This window comes from Mastomys coucha, unplaced genomic scaffold (genome assembly GCF_008632895.1).
Source record: "Mastomys coucha isolate ucsf_1 unplaced genomic scaffold, UCSF_Mcou_1 pScaffold2, whole genome shotgun sequence".
Classification (NCBI taxonomy): domain Eukaryota; kingdom Metazoa; phylum Chordata; class Mammalia; order Rodentia; family Muridae; genus Mastomys; species Mastomys coucha.
In genome coordinates this window covers 22,043,064-22,067,525 of record NW_022196902.1, presented here as the reverse complement: position 1 = coordinate 22,067,525, position 24,462 = coordinate 22,043,064, and the positions used below count along the sequence as shown (strand labels likewise).

Below are 24,462 nucleotides of genomic sequence, written 5' to 3'. Positions count from 1 at the left end.
GATTGATTGATTTACATTCGTTAATTTTGATTTCTGGTAACTGTTAAGATAGAGAACTCTGCCGGGCGGTGGTGGCGCACGCCTTTAATCCCAGCGCTTGGGAGGCAGAGGCAGGTGGATTTCTGAGTTCGAGGCCAGCCTGGTCTACAGAGTGAGTTCCAGGACAGCCAGGGCTATACAGAGAAACCCTGTCTCAAAAAACCAAGAAAAAAAAAAAAAAAAGATAGAGAACTCTAACTTGATGATGTGTACTTGTTATCCCAGCACTTTCAATGACACCTTCAGCTATATAGAGTTGAAGGGCCAGCCTGGGCTACTTGAAATTCCATTTTTGTTTTTAAAAAAGGAAGAAAAGGGGAGAAAAGAAAGATGGGTGTCCAGAGGTCATCTCTTGGGGGGTCAATTTTGTCACCTCTTGCCTTGGTTAGGATGGTACTCTGGTGTTTGTAGACTTCTGCACTTATCATAGATAAAGATCAAAGAAGTAAAAATATAGTTTTCTGAGGGAATGGATATAATGTGGTAAGGTAGTGAGGCAGAGATGGTGACCAGTTTATAGAATAAAGATCCTTTGTAATAAGGAAGAATCATAAGCCCAGGTTAGCTGAACTGGTAGGAAGAAGTCATTACGAGAAGTGTTTAATTCTAGTATTTTTTCAAAAGCCAAATATAAGTGAGGTTTGGGTTATCCCCAGTTCTTTCTTCCAATATGGTAGCAGTTTTATGAAGGTGTTAGCGTAACAGACCAACAAAAATTATTTTCCAAATACATTGATGGGAATGTGAGAGCATCGGGGTGAAAGGAGCAGGGAGATTTTAAGTCGCAGATCTTAGGTCTCAGAATATGTAGGTCTCAAATTATAGCTGGCAGCATCCTTAGCAGTTCTACGGATGGAACTATTGGTTTGTCTATTCCAAAAGACTTACCAATAACCATAAAATCGTTAGGTCACATAGAGAGGTGGTAGCAAATGACTATTATTAAGCTGAAGGTACCCAAGATAAATTATCATTTGATCCTGGACCTGTAACATTCCAACCTCTCCACAAACATTGAAGGCTTTAATCAGGTAATTGGCCTTGCAGAAGAGTCAGTGTTCCCTGTGGTTCTTTCCAGAGACTTTTGTCATAGTTCTCCCTGTTGAAGCCATATACTATTTTTTGCTTGTTGCTAGGAAGGCTCATTTCTAGAATCTGATATAAGTGGGTTGAGTAATAACCAGGAAATCAGTCTTTAGAAGAAAGGAATTTCTGGTAAAGCCGCTAAGGCAAAACTGCAGCATCCCATTGTCAAAATCTCCTGGGCTTTATGGTTGTCTTTTCCTCTGTGTTTGTATAATGTGACATAATAGGGCTATCCCCTAAAGGTAATCAAAATGCTGGCCTAGCAAGGTGAAGACAGCAGAAGAGGGGAACAGAACATGTAACCAATCAAAATTATTTTTTTTAAACTAGATTGACTCCTGTATGTATGTTTATTTGTGTCCTATGAATGATTTTTAGAGTATTTAAAGTAATTTACTGTCTTCTAGTTTCAGTTTTTCTTTTGGCCAGCCTGCTCTTCTTTCTTATGTGGTAAGCACTGTTAGAGTGTTGAACAGAAAAACCTTGTGACAATAGTGACTTGCCAGAACTCGTTTGTCACTTTACTCCTTGACTGGATGTGTTTCTTGTGTACAAGGCAGCTGCCAAAGATTGAAAGTCTTTGTTCTTTTGTGTAACTGTCTGATGCCATCTTTACTGAGCAGACACTCATATAATTTAGATACTGTACTACCCTGTCCTTGGTCAAGTTTCCAAGTATCCCATGAGTTCCCACTTCTCAAAGAATTTACCAGCAAGTTGAAGTGGAATGGGTAAAAGGGAGAGAAAAGTTAAAAAGAATTTAAAAGCATCTTAGGAATTTGGGATAGAGATAAAACTGAACATTTGGTGTACTGAAGTAACCAAATCATTGTTTATATTTCATATATAGTCCCCTCTGTATGCATATGCATGATTTAATCATTGTATTAATCAGGGTTCTTTGGAGCCACAGAACTCATGGAATCTACACACATATATATGTATATATATTATATGTAACACACATATGGAACTTATATATATATATGTGAATATACATATATGGGACACACATATATAGAAGTACACACATACATACATGGAACATAAATGTATATATAAAGGGAATTTATTGGAATGACTTACAGGCTGCTGTCCAACTAATCCAACAATGGTCAGGTGTGAATAGAAAGTCCAAGAGTCTAATAGTTTCTCAGTCTCACAAGGCTGTGCGTCTCAGCTGGTCTTTTGTATATGTTGGAATCCCAAAGAAGAAAGCTTCAATGCCACTGAAGATATAGATGTACTAGCAAGGTGAAAGCATGCAGGCAGAGACAAAAGGCTTCCTTTTTCTGTGTCCTTATATAGCCTTCCAGCAGAAGGTATGACCCAGTTTATGGTGTGTTGTCCTGCCTCAAGATCTGGATCAAAAGGTTGTGCCTCTCTACCTTAAAGGATTGACCCACTTCAAACCGAGCAGACTATTTTTCACAGATGTGCCCTTCTTTTCTAGATTGTAGTTTATTCCAGATTTATTTGACAACCAAGTTGACAACCAAATATAACTATCACAGCATTATCTTGAATAAATTGGAATAAACTTTAGACTAAACCACATAAAATGAATTTTAAGTGCTTTGAGAAAACAGGAAGGTGACAGTTATGTAAGTTGACCCCAGATACTTAGTTTGTACTCTCTGCAACTTTGTAGAAAGCTAGGAAGTTTGTTACTAATACTCCTAAACCACCTAGTTTTCCTTCCTTCCTTCCTTCCTTCCTTACTTTCTTCCTTCCTTTCTCTCTTCCTTTCTTTCTTTCTTTCTTTCTTTCTTTCTTTCTTTCTTTCTTTCTTTCTCTCTCTTCCTTCCTTCCTTCCTTCATTCCTCTCTTTCTTTCTTTCTTTCTTTCTTTCTTTCTTTCTTTCTTTCTTTCTTTCTTTCTTTTTTTCTGTTGTGACCTGGTTATCTCTATGTACAGCATATCATTTTATGTGTACATCTTAGGGTAAAGACAGCTTCTATTGTAACTTTTGTGCTAAACAAGCAAATACCAGGGAGGGCCTAGGAGACCCTTCAGTTAGTCAAAGTGCTTACCTCACAAGCATGACAACCTAAATTTGGTCCCCAGAAATCACGTTAAAAATACTGAGCATGGTGTTCTGTGCTTATAATCTTATCACTGATCAGGTTTGCTGACCATCCAGTCTGTCTTAATGAAACACCCTGTTTCAAAGGAGGCAGAAGAGTTCCTGAGAATGACACTTGAGGGTATTTTCTGGCTTCCATGTGTCTGTGTACCTGCTCTCTTGAACGTGTATACTCACATGCATAAAAATAACCTTCAGTGTTAATGAGCTATTTTATTATCAACAGCTATTTGCATATTAGCACTTAATTGGCAGTTAAGTTGTTTCAGTTTTCATAAATACAGACTCAATTACAACTGATGTCCCCATTTCTTCACACACTGTTAAACTTGTTTTCTCCCTCTCTTACTTTCATACATTTTTGTAGTCAGAATTTTATTTTTTTTCCAGAACTGAAATTTCATGCTAGGGTTTCACATATGCTCAGCAATCACTAGGTACACTCCTAATCATATATGCAGAGTTTTTCAATATCTACTTTTCTTAAGAAGCTGACTCAAACAGTGTTTAATCATATGACACGAAATTTATTACAGTGTGCTTATTTACTTTCATGTGCTTTTCCTTAACTTATCTTCCATTTGACCATCTCTTCCTTTCTGTGGTAATAGTAGTAATAAAAGGTCCTTGCTAGTTTCTTTAACTATTACAAGAAGCATATGATTCTCTGCTGCCTTACTTTTCTGTTTAAAATATAGAATGGTACTAGTCATGATAGCTAAATTATAGAATTAGCCAAGATGTCTGTCAGCAGATGAAGAAGACATATACACAATGAAGTCTTATTCACCTATAATGAAGAAAGAAATTGTGTCCTTTGAAGAAAAACACAACTAGAGATCATATTATGTAAAATAATTCACACACCACAAAGGAATGTTTTCTTTCTTTATTTGCTAGAGGAGAAAAAGACATGAAACTGAAAGGGGAAGATTTCAAGGTTAGAAGAAGGGTTAAGAATGAATGACAGGTGAATGTAATGAAAACATGGAGTCACCAAGAATCGCTTCCTGTATATAGTTAATATATGCAAATAAAAAAGAAAGTTTAAAAACAATAAAAAGCATAATGCATCAGTAGCCACTAGTGCTTATACATTTTTATTATAGCTCCAAGTATACTCTCCATAGCTACCTACACACCTATATAAAATCTTTGTTCCTTTCTTTGCTACCTGTCGGCCATTGCATGATCAACTCTGCCTTACCATGCTCTTCTACCATGATGTGTTGCCTCACTACAGGCCCAGAAACATGGAGCCAAACAACTGTGGACTGCTATGAGGACAATCAAGCCTTTGCTTTGCTCTGTGTCAGTTGAAAAGCTAAGAACAAAAACTGAAATTATACTCTCTTGTGCCTGTTCTTGGGTGGGGGACATTCACATAGCTGGGGCTGGAGGAAATGGGCTTTCAGGCATTTTTACATCATTATGTGGATTTGAGAGTCCTCTCCAGTGCAGTGGCTACTAGAGAGACAACTAAGACTATTTTAAAATGTTATGTGAAATGGCCAGAGTTAGTAAGGATCCAAAAAGCTCTACTAACTCTTGAGACTAAATTGGACAGGTTGCTTGGGCCAGCCATGTGGTAAAACCAGACAAATGCTAAATCTTAATTCCACTGTAGGAAGTTTAAAATCTTATGGAAATGGAAGTTCACTAAAATATTGTGCATAAAAATGGTCACAAGCTGATTAATTTTACTATCATTAGAGTTCAGATATTTATTTTGTTTTTGTTTTGTTCCAACTGTTTAGTCTTCTGAAACAGTGTGTCATGTAGCACAGGCTATCAAGGATCTACTCTGAAGCTAAGGCTGGCTCTTAATTCCTGATACAACTACTTCTACTACTCAACTTCTGGACTCACAGACAAGCAAAGGTTTTTCAGGATCTTTGAAAGATGATTTTTTTGTTTGTTTGTTTTTGTTTTTTGGGTTTTTGTTTGTTTCTTTTTTTTTTCAGGCTACCTTGGAGTAATTTCAGAAGAGTTCATCAAACCTACAGATTCATTGCCTTTTACCTAAGAGTCTTTTCAGATGTCCTAAAAATAAACTCAGAAGATTTAGATTGCTCTCGCTAGGTATATTAATAAATGTTAGTAAAGAGTCTCACTGGAGACTCTCAGGCCTAGCCCTAGGAGAAGGATCTTAGGAAACCAGGGGTAGCAAATCCCTAGAGGAGAGGAGTCTGGATGTTGTTGACTATGTAGAAAGAACAGTTGGCAACTGAAGATAGTTCCTAAGCAGCGTATTTTACCCACTTGAGAAAGAGAAGAAATTAGAAATCTTCTCACATCAAAAGTGCAAATTAATTCAATATGGGTAAAAATAAGGCATATAACCATAAGACTACTAGAAAACAAGTATGCGTATGACTTCAATTTCTATAGACATTGTTCAGCAGTTCTACCTTCACATCCTTATCAACACCTGTTGCCTTTGTCAATTGGCAACAAAAGCTTTGTTGGGTTTTAATTAGCCTTTTGGAAATTAGTGGAGCTCAACATTTTTTTATATATTTTTGTGTATTTGTATGTGTTCATTTTGCATGTGGGTTTTTTGTTTCAGTTCTTTAGTGGTACAGTCTCTCTGTGTAGTACATGCTGACCTCAAACCTGATGGGTGATCCTTCTGCCTTCACATCCTGAGTACTAGGGCTATAGGCATTCCTGATCATGCCCAATTGTATACATTCTTTTGGAAAGTGTGTGTTTAAGAACACAATCCACCTTTTTCTTAAAATATAAGGACAGTTCTATTAACTTGAATAGTACTTGGACTTTGAATGTCTGAGTCTTGTTCACAAAAATCTCTCATTTGCAGATCTCTTCTTTTAATTCTCTGTGGTAAAGAGACTTTTCAGTTTGATTATCCTATCTACTTTTCTTCTTGAGTTGCCTACACACACACACACACACAAAAAAAAAGAACAACAACAACAACAACAACAACAACAAAAACCCAGTAGCTTGAATTCAATCCCTGGAACCAATGATGGATGGGGAGAACTAATTCCCAAAAGATGTTCTCTGACTTCTGTGCACCTTTCACAATATGCCCCTCTCCCCTTTTCTCATGCTCTTCCTCCCTCTTCCCCACCTCTCATCCCCCCTCCCTCCTACCTTGTGCGCTCTTGCTTGCTCTCCATCTCTCTCCCTTTTCCCTTCCCTATCCTACGCTGCTTGCTGTTTATGTATTTGTCTGGCTATCAAAGGCTTAGTGCAGAATAGTGCAGCTTATTGCTCTTCAGAGTCGCTAACTTGTGTGCCATCAGATCTGGATTATTCACTACACACCTGGGGTAAAAAGAGGAAAGGCTTGTTATTTCGTCTTGTGCTGTTAGGGGTGTTAGTCCATTATCACTTGACTGTTGTTTCTGACTTGTAGTGAAGCAGAACTCCATACAGCATTCAGAAAGTATGTTGGGAGTATCTACTATCTGCAGGACAGCAAAGGAGGAAAAGAGGAGTGGGGGATGGGGGTTAAAGGGGAAAAGGAGAGAAAAGGAGAGAAACCTGTTAAATAATTACAACAATATTAATATGACTACAGCTTTATATACAACCGTTTTCTGTACAAAGTTCAGTTTTTCTAATCTCTGCTTTGTTTTTTGTTCCTGTTCCCCCATCACTTGATTACAGGCAGTCAAGTGATAAAACCATCACCACAGCCTGAATTTGAGTTGGCAGATCATTTAGGTTCAGACTCCATTTTAGAAAATATGACCTAAGTTTAAACAAACTCGTACTTAGCATTAGTTTTCAAGTTGCCCCCCAAAAAAACCCAAGCCTAGGGCCAGACTCTAGGCTAATCCCCAAGACCAGTGTCTCCAGGTTATTCCTTCAACAAACATGTTCTTCCAGGTTACACGCCTACCCCCTTTCTAATGACCACCAATGCAGAGGAGAACAAAAATTAAGTTTATGATATGACTTCCAGCACCAGCCAATTATATTAAAGGCCGCAGTAATGTTCCAATTAGATGCTTGCACACATACTCCCTGCTTGCTGCTTACTATAAAGCCTTGCCCCAAAAGACATTCAGGGCTCCCCGACCACCAAAACTGTCCTGTGTGATGGTGGTGCGTTGGGGTCGGGGGTGAGCTATCTTGAATAGAATAATGACCCTACTGTGAGTTGCACAGTAGGATCAGATCAGAACCTGTTTTCTTGGGGATCACTAATATTTCCCCAGCACTACATATTGTGGGATCCCTTGAAATTTCCTTCACTGTGTTGTTGAGTTTGGTACGTTTAATTTTCCCACAGTTCTTATGGCCTGAAGAAAATGCAAACAACCCTTTGCCAAAATTTATCATGCATGACCTCTAATTTGCAATGAAATGGGCTGTGATAGAATACCCATGATAGAATTCTTAAAGAAGAATATGCTCCAGGTGCTGCTGCACACTACTTTAATCTTGTCTACATATGGCTTTCAGGACAGCCAGGGCTACGTACAGAGATCAACAAAAAGAAGAGGATAATAAAGAAAAAAAAAGGGTAGAAGTAGTTGTTACCTTGCATTTTCCAGGACTGTTAGAGTATGTAGCACAGTCCTGGAAAAATCACACCAGATACACTTCTCACATGGGAGGTTTTATTGGCAGAGGTGGTCTCAAAGGGTGTGTGAAAGGGAAGGAGAAGAAGGAGGGGCTGTGAACCGGGAGATGAGTCTTTTATCCAGGCCAAGATGCATGTGCAAAGGGATGTGTGGCAAGTGTCATGGCAGTGGACACAAGAGTGGCTTCTCGTCACTTCTGGCTGTCCACAGATGTACCTGATGTACCTCTGTTTTTCTTATTATAAAGAGAGAGGGCATTGGAGAGGCAGAAATAGGAGCGTCAGAGGGTCTCTTAAATTGCTCCCTGCTGTCTAAGGGTGTCATCAGCCTTGGGGTATAGCTGACTCTTACCATTGAGACTCATTCGATAGTCATTCACATCAGGTTCCTCAGTGGACAGTGCTTGGAAATCCTGTAAAAGGAATTAATTGTTTGCTTAGAATTTTTTTTTAATTTGGAGGAACGAGGTTAATGAGGCAGTGAGACAATAGTAAAGCCAGAAAAATGAAAAGTGGGGTTAGGAAAGGCAGTAACCACTTTCATTATAGGGTTTTCAAAAACCCAGCAATTAGAGGCTCCATGCTCTTCCCTGTGTTCTTGTATACCTGATTGTAGCTGGGAGATTTTGTTTCTCACTATTCTGGACTCATTGACCTAGAAGCAGCATTCTTCTGGGAGGAAAAGGCAAAGACCATTTTCTTTCCCTGTAAAACCATCTAGTCCCCATTGGTTCTGAAGCACCACTGCTGCCAGGTAATCAATCTGTCTTTGGAGGAAGGACATGTCTTGAAGACACCTGGATGTGAATAGTACTTATTGGGGACCCAGATTGATTTTTATGGTAGAACTTACCAACAACACCTGTTTCCCACCTGGGATTCCATGGGTCTTGAATATAGAAGAAGAGGGTCTTGCATTGTTGATAGAAGAAATGATTGGTCCATGATCCTAACATTTGTATCTGGCAAGACCAATATTGGCAGCCCCCATATTTGTCTGGCCATTTTTTACAATTATCTTTCATCTGGTCAAAGAGGAAGCAAACAAAGAGGTCATATATTTAGATGGAATGGTGGAGGTAGGATGACAACAATTTGGATCAGCTCCTGGCATCTGGCTATGGAGCAGTTTACTGACTCTATTTGAAAAGACTGTTATCATTGGGGGGTTCTTGAACCTTGAATCTCCAGAAGTAAGGGCTACCCTGGATGAGAAACCCATATCTAATCCAGCAGGATTGAGCACAGCTGCTGGAGTGGAGTCTCATTTTTCTGGGATTGGTAGAGGGATGAAAGGTTTGAGATGAGACAGATGAATCCAATGAGAGATTCTCTCGAGTTTAGCAGCTGTCAGAATCATGAGAATTACCTTAAAAGAGCCCTGCCATTTATGGGAGAGAGGTGAAGGTCGATAGTCTGGAGGGTATAAAAGAACTTGGTCTCCAACGTTTACAGAGAGTGGACAGGAGACAGTGTGTGGCCTTGGTAGACAGTGGTCAGCAAAGTTCCATAGGAGGGAGCAGAGGTGGCAAAGTAATGGGGAAAGTAGACATTCTGGGGGTGGGGAAGAGCATTCAGGTGAAAGACCACAACTTAGGACTGGATGCTCATACATGAGTTTGAAAGGTGAGATGAAAAGAGGTAACTTGGGGAGAGCTACTTAAAAAGAACCAGAGGTAGGAGGTGAACTAATCAAGGTGAACTTTGTTTTAGAAGTAGTTGGAAGATTGCCTTGGTCCAGAAGCACTTCTCTGATACCTATCTTGTCCTCTTTGGCCAAATTGCTATAAGGACTAACAGCTGCCTACAGCTGTTTTAAGGCCACCCTTGGCTTAAATTCTCCCACACTTCATTTCAAATCAAATTAATAATACTTTGGTAGAGAACTTTAGCTATCTCTGTTCTAAAGGTATCACTCTAAGGAAGAAGGAATGGGGATTTTCCTGTGGGTTTATATCTCTTTCCTTTAGATGAAGTAAGTAAAGATGGGAGGAGATCGTAACCTACAGCATTCTGGCTTGCTATTCAGAGCAGAAACTCTATCCCATGACTATAACCTAGGCATCAGTCTTAACCAACTACACACCTCCATTATGCCTGTCCACTAAGCAGATGGGTGGAAAAAAGAATTTGGCAGCTGGAGTTTTTTCTTTATAATAACCTAGCCAGAATGTCTGAAAAATGGCAGCCTCTGGCATCTCACCTGGCAGCTAACCGGGGAGAAAAGGAGCCATGGGACCATGTTCTTGGCTGTACTTGTTTAGAGTGAAATCACTCCCGTGCTGTGCTAGCAGAAAGCAGCTAAAAAGGAGATGGTGTTTCAAATGCCCCTAATGCTCATTGTTCTTACTGAGTTATAGTAGATTTTTCTCTAACAATGTTTTAAAAAAGTATTGTCGGCTCTTACATCAATTTCCATACACATTGGTTATGTTTTTTTGTGAATAATTTTTTCCAAAGTGTGTTTGCTGTTTACCAATTATGGGGTAGGCCTATTGCTGTTACTTCATGAGTTAACTCTTTAAATATGTTACTTTTGAGAAAGTAGCTTCAATCAACGTGGAAAGAGTACAACAAATGATTAAGTAAAAAAAGGGCTAGAAAGATGGCTTAGTGGTTAAGGGTACTTACTACTCTTCTTTTAGAACACAACTGCCTATAACTCGAGCTCCTGGGGATCCAATGCCTTCTGGCCTTCCAGAGCACCTCTACAAATACAGTGCACATAAGTTCACCCAAGTACACTAGATATAAATAAATAAACAAGTACACACCTATAAAATGAAATCAGATTCTTGTGATACACAAAATAAGCAAATTCAATACTTTAAGATAGGAATATTTTACTTATAACTTTAAAACAGCTGATATTGATTAAATACTTGAGAAAGTATTGAGAAAGAAGAGTAAAGTAGTATTTTTTGCTTATATTTGTTTATTTGCTTATCAGTTAATCTGTGATGAAAATTTATTAATGAGGTTAGGATAATACTATAAATTATTTTTAGATATACATACTAACAATAAAAGAAAAAACTTTTTTATTAGATATTTTCTTTATTTACATATCATATGATATCTCCTTTCCCGTTTTCCCCTCTGAAAAAAAGAAAAAAAGAAAAAAAAAAACCTGTTTCCTCCCCCCTCCAACCCACTCTCTCCCACTTCCTGGCCCTGGCATTCCCCTACACTGGGGCATAGTACCTTCACAGGACCAAGGGCCTCTCCTCCCACTGATGACCAACTAGGCCATCCTCTGCTACATATGCTGCTGGAGCCATGAGTCCCACCATGTGTACTCTTTGGTTGGAGTTTTAGTCCCTGGGAGCTCTGAGGGTACTAGTTAGTTCATATTGTTGTTCGTCCTAAGGGGCTGCAAACCCTTCAGCTCCTTGGGTCTTTTCTCTAACTCCTTCATTGGGAACCCTGTACTCAATCCAATGGATGGCTGTGAGCCTCTACTTCTGTATTAGTCGAGCACTGTCAGAGCCTCTCAGAAGAAAGCTATATCAGGCTCCTGTCAGCCAGCACTTGCTGGCATCCAAAATAGTGTCTGGATTTGATGATTTAATATGGGAAGGATTCCCAGGTGGAGCAGTCTCTGGATTGCCCTTCCTTCAGTCTCTGCTCCATTGTTTCTCTCTGCAAAAACTTTGAAAGAGGAAATAAAGAGGGAAAAAGTTCAAAGAAGTCACTGTGAATTTTGTTTTTGAGACAGATTCTCAATCTGATCTTGAAATTGGTTGTTGCAGAGGCTAGGAAGGGTGTCAAGGGTAGATATTATAGGTGTGTCTCAAAAGATTGTCCACAGTGCCGTTTCTGATTATGGAAAAGGTAGCACTACATTTACTAGCAGAGGAGCAATAGAAGACAAGGGTCAGTCCCAGCTGGATTTGCTGGCTTGCTGAACTATTGATCTCCAGCAGTCTTTCTGAGGAAATGACAGAATGCTCTGGTTGTCTTCTGCCCTAGCTCTAGATCCCATTGCAGTAACTTAGTAGCCTTGACATTTTGTAGGAACATGGCTCAGGTGATCCTACAGGTAAAAAGTATCACTAGCCACATAATGTTGCTGGAAATCACAACCCCAATAAGCTCATATAAAAAACCCACAATCCAGTTATTATAATTGTAAGCTATTTGCTTAGATTGTGCAGATCTAGCACTCCCCTAACTGATTCCCCTTGCTACTTGCTGTTTCTCCTGGCCACATGGTTCAGATCCATCACTTCTTCCTCTTCCTCTTCTATCCTCTGTCTTTCTCTTTTGTCCTCTTTTCCTCTGTACTTGCCCCGACTCTCAGACCTGCAGCCCCACCTTTCTCCCCTACTCCCCAAACACAAGTTCTAGCCTTTATTGATCAGTTAAAATGGAGAAAAGGTCTATTCTTGATCACTTGAGTATGTGGTGGACTGCTCATCAGGGGTAGTCTTGAAGAAACAGAATTGATCAGAATACAGACAACATCAGGATAACACACAACAACATAATATAGGCAAATGGAGTCTGACACCACTAACAGGTCTAGGAAGTCGTTTATAATGTGCAAATCATATTATCAAGGCAGTAATGAGAGCCACTTAAATTTAGGTCTCCACAGCAGTGCGTTGTGTAAGGTATTGTGATTAGGGGCTGACAACATGCATGCACATTTAGCCTGTTGTGCTAAATTCCAAGAGTGTCTCAATGACAAGAAGACTAGCTATCAGAAGTCACGCTGCCATGTGTGGACTTTATGGCTCTTAGGAGTACATTGCCAGGGCCTGCTTCCTAAGAGAGGCTTATCAACAAAGAAACCAGCTTGGATCCTGCTCTTCTCCCCAGCCTTCACCTCAAGCTATGGTCATCCTTGCTTATTGGACTGTAAAAAAGATGGAATAGATCCACAAGCTTCAGGGAGTGTTTTGATGGCAAACAATTTCAGTTTTTTGGTTAGAGACTATGGCATTAGATGAAGAACCTAAAACAGGTTACTATGGAACTAGGAGTCAGAAGAGGAGGAAAAAGTAAACTTCAATGTCTCTTTGGCAAGAGGAAACAATAAATAAATGTTGAAGTAAAAAATTACAAGAGCCTTACAAGATTGAATCAGGACCATCGTGGTCCACATAATAAATACTGAGTGTTCTGAGGAAAAGCAAAGATTGTGAGCATGGCACCAATTAGACTTCATGGGAGGATTTTGGCAGTTTTGGAAATAAGGAATAAGATTCCAAAGGTGCTAGAAAGGAAAAACATGGAAATAGGTGTACTAAACATTTGCTGAACACATAAACTGAGGAGGAGCTACTGTGTTACAGGGACACATGCAAATTAAAGAAGCCCAAGGACAGATGAGACAGTGACCTCTGCCACTGTAATGGGACAAAGGGAGCAGGAAAAAAGATTAGGTACAGAAGGAAGGAGACTTGGAAGTCATTCTTAAAACTGAACAGTACAGAGCTGTCAGATTGAGATGAAATAGAAAGCAAAGGTCTTGAAGATAATTGAGCTTACACAATGCTGATTAGACTTCTGTCAGGTGATAACTGAAAAGAAATGTCTGGCCTTAGCATGGAACACAGAAATAACACCTTGTTCTTTATACAAAGATTTTGTCTCTTTGTGATCCTGGCATATAGAACCTGTGAGTCTGCCTGTACTTGTAACTCCCAGCTTTTTTATGGCTTTCAGACTGTTATGGGTCTGAAGTCATTCAGAGATTTACCAGTCTGATCATGAAGAAATTTTAATAACAGGCTTATTAATACTGGCCAGAAGAATAGATACTGGTCAGCTCCATACCTGACACTCTCACTCAGAGTATGACCCAAAATTACATTAATGAGGGACTTATAAAAGCACAACTCAAGGTTATGTACTTTCTGCCTTTGTGTAATCAGTTAAATTTCAACATTTTAACTTGTTTCTTATTTCTCCCAAAGAGACCTTAAGGTTTAATTTTACCTCATCTTTTGTCTCTCAGTTCCACAGAGAGACATAAATGTAAATTTCACAAGGCCATGTACTTGTAATCAAGCACATATTCTATGTATACAGGGCAAGCAAGCTTGTTTTACAGAAGCAAAGACAAATGGGGTTTACAGGTTTGAGGATATATATATGTATGTATATATATGTATATATATAATGTGTGTGTGTGTGTGTCAGAGGTTAGAGGTTGTGATATAAATATATATTTATTTATATATATACCATATTTATAAACATATATGGTATATATATATATATATATATACACACACACACATATCAATGGAGCTATCTATTTTCACTTTTACATTTGCAGAGACCCCTATATGAAGATCCAAAGTATAAAGAAGAAGAAGAAAGGACAGTACTGCCCCTCCCTCAGCAGCTATGATCTCTTCTTCTTTAAGGATCCCCTCCTCTGCTTTTCCATATTTAGTAACACAAAGGAATCATAGTGAGATGCATTAATAATGCTGGCAGGTTTATATAGTAGTCTCTGAAGGCAGAAAATAAAAGGGATATAGCAAGCATTTTAAGTCAGGCCAGGGGAAACTTTTCAAATTTTTATGTGAAATATTTAGACAGTGCTTTCTAATGTACTCCTAACTATAGCAAATATTAATTTCCACTCATGAAACCCATGATTTGATCTGCTTCTGGGGAGGTAAGGGCTTGGCTTGAGCTTACTTTGGTATCGTTGGCTTACCAGTCAGTAAATTGGGGAGCGGGGAGCTGGGCTTCATTTTATTGATGTGTATACCTTTTATATACTTATGTAGCAAGTTTCATAGCTGCTATACAGACAGTATGCATATGGAGTCATAAGCCTGGAGACAGAAGACTTGGGCCCAGTACTTGATTATTTGGAGTCCAGAAAATAAGGCTCTGATATTCAGACCTCCAGCATAGTGTGTATTTTAAACACACATAGCCTGCAACATGTGTTTTTTTATAAGTGGAAATAGATATGAATTATGTGGTGATTCATGCAATCATAATAACCTGAAATCTCTAAGATGAGAAAAATATTCTATACTAATATTAGTATTTAAAATTCAGTTTACTTGACCCCAGAAGCTAAATTCTTCATATATACTGCAAATGTCTTCTGTCTGCTTAAGTAGGTTAAAACTTTTTTGTATGAGTATTTTGCTTCCATGTAGCTAAATATGTGCACCATGAGAGTGCAGGGTATCTGCAGAGGTCAGGAGAGGGTATCAAATTGCCTGGACCAGGAGTGACAGGAAGTGGTGAGCAGCAGCATGAGTACTAGGAACCGAAGCTGGTCCTTAAGAAGAACAGAAGTGTTCTTCACCACGGCCCCATGTTTGGCCCCTTCAACAGGTTAAACATGAGCTGATGCTTTCTTGTTCAGCTCATGTTTAGATAGCTATGTTGGCAAGACTTTAGGAGTGTAGTTTCTGCCATTGCTAGGAGAAAACTCATGGATCCTCTGGCTCTTCCAGTCTTTCCGCTCCCTCTTCTGCAATGTTCTCTGTACCTTAGCTACAGGAATTGTATTGTAGATGTATCCATTGACTGAGCTCCACAAGTCTGCATTGTGATTGGGTGTGGTTTTCTGTAATGGTCCTTGTCTGTTTCAAAGAGAAGTTTCCTTCATGAAGGGTAAGGATCACATTTATCTAAACACATGAGGACTAATATTTATATAGTTGAGAATTAAGCTGGTTTAGTAAAGTGGTGGTTGTAGATTCGCCTCCAAGATCCATGAGTCCAGTAGCCCTAGGTATGACCGAGGTTTCCAAGACCAGGTTGTTGCGGGAAATATTTAAAAGATCAGCAAGCTCCTGCACTACACCAGGCACCAGTAGGCCACATGGCTCTAGCCAGGTGTTCTCATCTTGGCAGACTCTCTGGCCCGGAGCTCCAGAGACGTCTCCACCCAACTAGCTAAGTTCCTTTGGTGGGTCTCTGCCACACCAGACCCATGCAATGATCTCCCACCTTGAGGTTAGTTGACACAATTCCTAGTAACACAGTAAAATCAAAACTCTAGAAGCTTATAACTAACTAGGCAGATTTATATACCAATAAATTCTCAATTCACAAGATGCCTATACAATAATTTCAGAGCCAATTGATAATGATACAAGCTGCCCACCTAGATTAGACAAGTTATCTCAATTATTCTATCCTTTATGATATTTATAGCTATCTGTGGCTATTTAAAGCCATGCAGAATCTGGATCATCTTCCTCTTGCTCCACCCAATTATTCTATCTCTATCTGAATTATAGCTACCTGTGGCTATTAATATCACATGAAATCTGGATCATCTTCCTCTTGCTCCATCTTTCCTCCATCCTCTCTCTGTTTCCTGTCTCCCTCTCTGCAACTCTTCGCTCTACTTCACCCTTCCCTGTTCAATCACAGGCTTCTTGTTGCATTAGGCTAGAAAGTTGCATTAGCCACATAAACACAAATCTGTTATCTTAGATACTAAAATATATTCACTCTATACAATGATAAAACACAACTGAGTATTTGCTGAAGCTATAAAAGGATTACAAAATTATCTGGATTATTACTGAAGGAATGTTAAGTACAAATCTTTAAAAAGATATTTCCTGAATACAATTTCAACAGGGCTAAACATTCTCAAAGATCTTACATACATATAGGATAAATTATTCCTAGTTAACATGTTTTTGCCTTCATGCCATAAAAGCTGCAACAACTTTGCTCACCTTGAAGTCCCAAGTTTTCTAGGGGAGGGTTTGCCAGTCCTGACAGTCAGCACACAAGGGTGTGAGAGAAAAAGTGCTTGACATATCAACATGGTTAAATAAGTAGGCAGAAAGGGAAGGAGGGACAAGGAAAGTCAAGGGAAGATGGTACCAAGGCACAAGATAGGTCTGCCCAGGCCCAGGCTTGCTGAGCTTGCTTGGTGCTCAAAGCATTCAGAGATAGACTCCAGCAAGACTTCTGCCTTGAGTCAGGCCTTTCTTCTTGACTGTGACTTTCTAACTGAATTGCTTGGTATACTTGAAAGGAAAATTGTGTGGCCAGATATTAAGCAAGAAAAGCAGCCAGGAGACTAAAAGCAATACAGAAATCAAAGCAAGCGTCTCCAGTAAAGAGCCCTGAATAGGCAGGAGCGGAGTAAAACTGGACTTAAGGCTCTTTATAAAAGCCAGATGGAGCCTGATGTCCTAATGCCTGTAATCCCAGCATGCGAAAGGCTGAGGCAGGATAACAGAGAATTTGTGCCTGTGGATTTGATCCCCAGCAAGTACCACAAGAAAAAAGAAGGGGAGGGGGCAGAAGACACAGCGCCCAGCAGAAAGGCAGAGGAAGCCTTTAGGAATGATGACAGTGAAGGAAGCCCCACTCACTGCCCACTGGACTCTCACCCTGTGCAGCTATTGGTAAGGTCACCACAGGCTGGACTCAAGGCTGATGCCTGGAAACCTGCCAGGCATTTCCTAAGAGCTCTGCAGCTTCAGCCAGGTTCAGTGCAGTATCCGGTTACACTATCCTCATCATTCATATATGTCTAAGTTGAAAGAGGGACGTATATATTTACAGATCAATGCTTTCCAACTTTAAAAGGAAATAATGGGGCCAGAGTCCTAAACTCTCCTAAACTTCAGATATATACACCACCCATACCCTCAGTGACAACACTTTCTAAGGCCAAATAAGACTAGGGTGCAACAAAGAAAGCTAGAGCAAAATCACACACAGCCCACTGAGACCAGAGTGGTATAGACCACTTCAAGCAGGCATAGGATGTGTTCCTTAAAAAATACTTATCGGGCACAGGGAAGTGTAACTTTTATTTTTAACTACCCAGGTTAACCAAACATAACATTTTCGTCCCAGGAGTTGGCCTTTATTATGAGCATGTGGGCTTTGAGCCCTTTCTCTGACATCAAGCAATTAACTGTGCTTACGACTTTTTTTTTTTTTTTTTTTTTTTTTTTTTTTTTTTTTTGTCTTCTTGGAAAGGATAAACTTCTGTTTCACCATGATACTGCTCTAATACAAAAGCACTTGGTTTCCATAATATGTGGGGCTCAGAATCTTTTTACACAAATGTTTTCTAATGAGGCAAGAACATAATGGTTTCTCAAGCTTGGAAATTACAGCCAAGGAACAAAAGGTAGCTTTTATTTTTGGCAATGTGGTTGGAACAGTGACAAGGGTGATTTATTCCACCAATCTGATGGCATGGTCTCTTGTGATTTCTCTACTGTGCTCCAGCTTGTATATTTGTGCCTGTGTGGGGCAAGCCAGAAAGGGTCCCCAAGTGTCACTGGTTCCCAAGTGCTCACTCTCATATGAGTGCCAGCAACTTAAAGAGGAGAGGAGAATCCACTTCTCCAAGATAACTGCAGCTGTACCAGGATCTGTTTCCAATGGAGAGTTGAGGTGGCTGTGAAGGTGTCTTCTACCACAAAAGAAATCAACGCTGATGAGGCCCACTCCAAACACTGGGCAAGCAACAACCTGAGCTGCTCACAGGGCAAGGTGTACTGACACTAAAAGCTGTGCACATTGTCTAGATGTCCCACAGGAGCAAAGTGCCGCATGTCATCTTATAAAAAGCAGGTGGACATCAGAGGGAAGTTCACACTAAACCATGTAGGGTTTCAGTCCGAGAATTACAAGTTTTCTAGGTAGGTAATGGCAGAAGTGTGGCATTAAATTCCCACATCATAAAGGAAAGGAAGAGGAAGAAGAGGGAGGGAAGGCTAACATTTGGAAAGGTAGAGGCTGGGCGTGGTGGTACTGAGGCAGGACAGTGAGTTCAAAGCCAACCTGGGCTAAATAGCAAGACCTTGTCTCAAAACCAGAAACCCAGGAGTGGCAGCAGTAAGAGAAGTTGTGCTAAAATCACAAAGCTTCTTTAGGTACCTAGACTTCCAGCTGCAAGACACATTAACAATGTTACTAAGACAATGAGAACCCAGAGACAAAGGCCCCTACGGTGTACCAGAGTCCTGCATCAGAACTCTACAGCTGCTGCAGCAGAGGCAAAGCTGCCTGGGGAGTGGTTATTGGTAAGGCACAGAAGGGCTGGTATTCTGGGTTGATTCCAATGGTTCTTCAGATTTAAAGCTACCTTGTTTTCAAAATGTGTTCCCACATTCTCCACGTTCCAAACTACTTAAAGCTGTAGAGAATACAATATTTATTTTTGTCAAATACTGCAGCTTAGACTAAATTGGTTTGACTAAAAGGAGTCTTGAAAGTGTGGTCCATCCACACTGTTCAGCCAAAAAGCCAACTAAACAGAGATGCTTGGAAGAATGGTTACAGAAATCCCAACTTTCTTCACCTTGGTTATGGATCTACAGTTTGCACGGAAATAAATAATATGCTTGAAGTCAAATTAGGATTAAAACTTGAATCAAGAAAAAAAGGGGGCTTGGGTAGGTGGGATAACAATTTGGCACTCTTATGCTAAAACAATGTGAATTTCTTTAAATAAATAGATACTTTATTATATCCGCAGGCGATAAATCCCAGGGCTACTGTTAGGCCCATAAACACAGACCTTGCTAAGTATTTGATTGTGTCAAGCTCGTGCCCTTGCAGTATCGTCTTAGGCCAGCCACCTCAGTCTCTGTCTTCCTGTCTGGATCAGGGCTCTGTCTTGCTGGGCATGGAGCGACACTATTTCTGTCCTCAGTTCCAGCATTATCTTCTCGTTCAATGAGTACAATTTTTTACTCTGCTTTTTTTCTAGATGGAAGTTTAATTTGGTATCTGTCTGGACTTTAGTCACTTCTTCCATCACTTGTTGCTTTAACTGGTACAGTTCAAGTTTTATTTTCTCATTTTCTGCTCTGAGGGCTGAAAACTCACTTTTCTCCAAGATGATCTTTTTTTCATGTTAGCAATCCTAGATATTATTTGCTGAAGAATGATTTCCTGCTGCATCTTGCTGACCATGTCTTTGTAGACAATGTCCATGTTGGTCTCTGTAATCTTGACCAGCGCAGACACAATGATTTCTGCTTGTTGAATGGTAAACCCATTTGCTTCAAGTAAGCACACCAGAACATGGATGTCAAAGTAGAGCCTATGATACACCTACATACAACTATGATTTTTAACTTACTTTTCTTTTACTGTTCTTGGTTTTGTGCCACCTAACCTGCATTCAAGTTTGCATATAGCTGAGCATGACTGTTCCGTTGCTGTGAGCAGACACCATGACCTCAGCAACTCTTATAAGGACAACATTTACTTAGGGCTAGCTTCAGGTTCAGAAGTCCAGTCCATTATCATCATGGAGGAAAGTGTAGCACTAGCATACAGGCAGACATGGTACTGGAGAAGTAGCTGAGAGTTCCTCATCCAGATCTGCAGGCAGCAGAAACCTCAAAGTCTGCCCTCAGTGACACACTTCCTCAATCTCAGAGTGCCTCAGCCTATGGAGGCCATCTTCATTCAAACTACCAACGATCTTGAGCTTCTGATTCTGCTGCTGCCATTTCTGAATGGGGGGAATTACAGGCGTGAGTTACCAGCCCAGTTTTATGTGATGCTGAGGATTCATCCCATGGCCTAATGTGTCTAGTTAGAGTTGCATTGTTGTGAAGAAACACCATGACCAAGGCAGTTCTTATAAGGGATAACATTCAATTGTGATTGGCTGCAGTTTCAGAGGTTCAGTCCATTACCATCATGGCAGAGAGCATGGCAGCGGGCAGGCAGACATGGTGCTGGAGGAGCTGAGTGTTCTACATTTTGATCTGAAGGCAACCATAAGAGACTGTCTTCTGTGGGCATCCAGGAGGGCCTCTCTACTGCAGTGGGTGAAGCTTGATCATAGGACTTCAAAGTCTATTGTCACAGTAATAAGCTTCCTCCAACAAGGTCAGACCTACTAAAACAAGGCCACACCTACTAATAATGCCACTTCCCATGGACCAAGCATTTTCATATTACCACAGCAGGTAAGCAGCTTACAACTGAGCTATGTCTCCAGCCACAATTTATAGTTTTTCTGTTAGTATTGTTTCAGGAAGTTTACCAGAAATAACCACTCAAACACAGTTTATAGTCTGTGTTCCAGTCAGCTAAGAACACACCCAAGTGTTTGGAAACCTGATGTAGAACACAGAGTATTTAAAGGCAGAAATCATGTCCTGGCATCTTGCTTACAAACTAAATGGGGGCTTTGTAGAAGCAAGCAGTTTAATAGAAGCCAGTCTAAGCAGTTAGCTGAAGGAGGAGGTTTGCACAAACAAGCACTTTAAAAGAAGCTACTTTACAGTAGCTAGGACATCCTGAACTTGGGTTCTTAGAATGGAGTTTGGTTGTTTTCCATGGGATCCTCCATCAGGAATTTAAATTCTAGGTAAATCCTAAATGACCTCAGCAGTGATACAAGATGGAGGAACCTTTGCCTTGTCTTACACTGTCACAGTATGAAGATCTCTCACTAGAAGAATCTAACTTGCATTTGTATTTTCACATATTTAGACATTTCTTTTTTTTATTAGACATTTTCTTTACTTACATGCCATACAATATCTCCTTTCCCAGGTTCCTCTCAAAAAAAAATAAATAAAAATAAAAATAAAATAATAAAACAAAAACAAATCCCTATTCCTTCCCTCCTCCCCCTGCTCACCACCCACCCTCTCCTGCTTCCTGGCCCTGGCATTCCCCTACACTGGGGCATAGAACCTTCACAGGGCCAAGGGCCTCTCCTCCCATTGATGACCGACTTGTCCATCCACTGCAATACATATGCTGCTGGAGCCATTAGTCCCACCATGTGTACTCTTTGGTTGGTAGTTTAGTCTCTGGGAGCTCTGAGGGTATGAATTAGTTCATATTGTTGTTCATCCCAAGGGGCTGCAAACCCTTCAGCTCCTTAGGTCCTTTCTCTCCCTCCTTCATTGGGGACCCTGTACTCAGTCCAATGTATGGCTATGAGCCTCTACTTCTGTGTTAGTCCGGTACTGTCAGAGCCTCTCAGAAGACAGCTATATCAGGCTCCTGTCAGCCACCACTTGCTGGAATCCACAATAGTGTCTGGATTTGATGACTGAATATGGGAAGGATTCCCAGGTGGAGCAGACTCTGCATTGTCCTTCTTTCAGTCTCTGCTCCATAGCCTCTACAACTCCTTCCATGGGTATTTTGTTCCCCCTTTTATGAAGGAATGAAGGAAGTATCCACATTTTCGTCTTCTGTCTTCTTGAGTTTCTTGTGGTTTGTGGATTGTACTTTGTATATTCCGATCATCTGGGCTAATATCCACTTATCAGAGAGTGCATACCATGTATGTTCTTTTGTGATTGGGTTATCTCACTCAGGATGATATTCTCCAGATCCATCCATTTTCCCAAGAATTTCATAAATTCATTATTTCAAATAGCTGAGTAGTACTCCATTGTATAGATGTACCATATTTTCTGTATCCATTTCTCTGTTGAGGGAAATCTGGGTTGTTTCCAGTTTCTGGCTATTATAAATAAGGCTGCTATGAACATAGTGGAGCATGTGTCCTTATTACATGTTGGAGCATCTTTTGAGAATATACCCAGGAGTGGTATAGTTGGGTCCCCTGGTAGTCCTATGTCCAATTTCCGGAGGAACCGCCAAACTGATTTCCAGAGAAATTGTACCAGCTTGCAATCCCACCAGCAATGAAGGAGTGTTCCTCTTTTCTCCACAACCTCTCCAAAATCTGCTATCACCTGAGTTTTTTATCCTAGCCAATCTGACTGGTCTGAGGTACAATCTCAGGGTTGTTTTGATTTGCATTTCCTTGATGACTAAGGATGTTGAACATTTCTTTAGGTGCTTCTCAGCCATTCCATTTTCCTCAGTTGAGAACTCTTTGTTTAGCTCTCTAACCCATTTTTAATAGGGTTATTTGGTTTTCTGGAGTCTACCTTCTTGAGTTCTTTGTATATATTGGGTATTAGCCCTCTATCAGATGTAGGATTGGTAAAGATCTTTTCCCAATTTGTTGGTTGCCGATTTGTCCTATTGACAGTGTCTTTTGCCTTATGGAAACTTTGCAACTTTATGAGGTCCCATTTGTCAATTCTTGATTTTAGAGCATAAGCTATTGGCGTCCTCTTCAGGAAATTTTCCCCTGTGCCTCTGTGCTCAAGGCTCTTCCTCACTTTCTTTTCTATTAGTTTCAGTGTATCTGGTTTTATATGGAGGTCCTTGATCCACTTGGACTTGAGCTTTGTACAAGGAGATAGGAATGGATCGATTTGCATTCTTCTACATGCTAACCACCAGTTGAGCCAGCACCATTTGTTGAAAATGCTGTCTCTTTTCCACTAGATGATTTTTAGCTCTTTTGTCAAAAGATCAAGTGGCCATAGGTTTGTGGGTTCATTTCTGGGTCTTCAATTCTATTCCATTGATCTACCTGCCTGTCACTGTACCAATACCATGCAGTTTTTATCACAATTGCTCTGTAGTACAGCTTAAGATCCAGGATTGTGATTCCACCAGAGGTTCCTTTACTGTTGAGAATAGTTTTGGCTATCCTGGGTCTTTTATTATTCCAGATGAATTTGCAAATTGCTCTAAGTCTGTGAAGAATTGAGTTGGAATTTTGATGGGGATTGCATTGAATCTTTAGATTGCTTTCAGCAAGATGGCCATTTTTACTATAATAATCCTGCCAGTCCACAAGCATGGGAGATCTTACCATCTGAGATCTTCTTCAATTTCCTTCTTCAGAGACTTGAAGTTCCTGTCAAACAGATTTTTATTTGCTTAGTTAGAGTCATACCAAGGTATTTTATATTGTTTGTGACTATTGTGAAGGGTGTTGTTTCCCTAATTTCTTTCTCAGCCCGTTTGTCCTGTGTGTAGAGGAAGACAACTGATTTGCTTGAGTTAATTTTATATCCAGCTACTTTGCTGAAGTTGTTTACCAGGTTTAGGAGCTCCCTGGTGGAATTTTTTGGGGTCACTTAAATATAGTATCATATCATCAGCAAATAGTGATAATTTGAATTCTTCCTTTCCAATTCGTATCCCTTTGATCTCCTTTTGTTGCCTAATTGCTCTGGCTAGGACTTCAAGTACAATATTGAATAGGTAGGGAGAGACTGGGCAGCCTTGTCTAGTCCCTGATTTTAGTGGGATTGCTTCAAGTTTCTCTCCATTTAGTTTGATGTTGGCTACTGGTTTGCTGTATATTGCTTTTACTATGTTTAAGTATGTGCCTTGAATTCCTGATCCTTCCAAGACTTTTATCATTAAGGGATGTTGGACTTTGTCAAATGCTTTCTCAGCATCTAATGAGATGATCATATGTTTTTTTTTCTTTGAGTTTGTTTGTATAGTGAATTATGTTGATGGATTTGCATATCTTGAACCATCCCTGCATCCCTGGGATGAAACCTACTTGATCATGGTGGGTGATCGTTTTGATGTGTTCTTTGATTCGGTTTGCAAGACTTTTATTGAGTACTTTTGCATTGATATTCATAAGGAAAATTGATCTGAGGTTTTCTTTCTTTGTTAGGTCTTTGTGTGGTTTAGGTTCCAGAGTAATTGTGGCTTCATAGAAGAAATTGGGTAGAGTACCTTCTGTTTCTATTTTGTGGAATAGTTTGAGGCATATTGATATTAGGTCTTCTTTGAAGGTCTGATAAAACTGCACTAAACCCATCTGGTCCTGGGCTATTTCTTGGTTTGCAGACTATTAATGACTGTTTCTATTTCCTTAGTAGATATGTGACTCTTTAGA

At 40.0% G+C, this 24,462-nt stretch overlaps 1 protein-coding gene and 1 pseudogene across 1 annotated transcript in view; both read right to left on the bottom strand.

Annotated features, from left to right (window-relative positions):
- The window catches only part of Echdc1 (ethylmalonyl-CoA decarboxylase 1), a 37,411-nt gene extending 35,002 nt beyond the window's left edge, over window positions 1–2,409 (bottom strand). The window contains exon 1 of the mRNA XM_031380698.1: window positions 2,212–2,409. The gene's annotated coding sequence lies outside the window, so the exon portion shown is untranslated. The remainder of the gene's footprint in view (window positions 1–2,211) is intronic.
- A 16,769-nt stretch (window positions 2,410–19,178) lies between these two features.
- Window positions 19,179–19,796, bottom strand: LOC116097934 (annotated as a pseudogene).
- Window positions 19,797–24,462: the final 4,666 nt, after the last annotated feature.